The 769-nt window shown below is 45.1% G+C and overlaps 1 non-coding gene across 1 annotated transcript; it reads left to right on the top strand.

Moving 5' to 3' along the window:
- The first annotated feature begins 384 nt into the window (after positions 1-384).
- On the top strand, positions 385-493 carry mir183-1 (microRNA 183-1). The gene has a single exon (NR_107100.1). It is a non-coding gene; the product is annotated as a microRNA 183-1 (primary transcript).
- Positions 494-769: the final 276 nt, after the last annotated feature.

The raw sequence follows: 769 nt of genomic DNA, 5'->3' as shown, positions 1-769 counted from the left end.
CTCTATTGATCTCTCCCGGAAACTGGAAGATGAGACCTGCTTTGGGACCCATTTGGAGCATCTCAAAAATCACTTAGCGCATCATTCCCTACAGCCAGAATCAATCTGAGCCGCAGACCTGTTTCACTGGCTCTCAGGAAGGCAGATACTGCTGCCGTGATCCCTACAACGGGAAAGGAATTCTCAGTCGTGAGATGAAGAGAATTCTGATGCAGGCTTTAGTTGAAATTAGGGGGCAAGTTAAGATGAACAGAGGCTTTTAAATTAGCAGAGTACTCTTTACTTTTTGGAGCAGATATATAGAAAGGAAACGGGGGCAAAAAAGTAAAATTACCTTTAAAGAGAACATAGGAAGTTAGATAAGCTTCACTTTTCCTTTGCCACATCCACAATTCCTCCTATTCTGTGTATGGCACTGGTAGAATTCACTGTCACAGCACTCTATCAGTGAATTACCATAGGGCCATAAACAGAGTAGAGACAGAACCTCAGTTTCTTTGTTCATGTACCATTTCAACAGTTTGGAATCGACTCAGCCCAACTCTTTGGCCCGTTTTGGCACTAGCACATTTTTGCTTTTCTTTCTTGCTGTCTGAGCAATCATGTGTGGTGCCAATATGGGACAAGAGAGGCGATCGGCTGTGTGGCTTTCAGGTGGGGAGGACTGGATCTCTTCACTTGTGGGATTTCTGTCAGACACTAAGAGCCGCCATGGAGGCCTATGCAGCGGATTCATGTTTTTGCAGGGATCCGGTTATCAGTGCGCTCT

Source organism: Oryzias latipes, chromosome 6 (assembly GCF_002234675.1).
Source record: "Oryzias latipes chromosome 6, ASM223467v1".
Taxonomy (NCBI): Eukaryota; Metazoa; Chordata; class Actinopteri; order Beloniformes; family Adrianichthyidae; genus Oryzias; species Oryzias latipes.
This window is presented reverse-complemented; position numbering and strand designations above follow the sequence as displayed.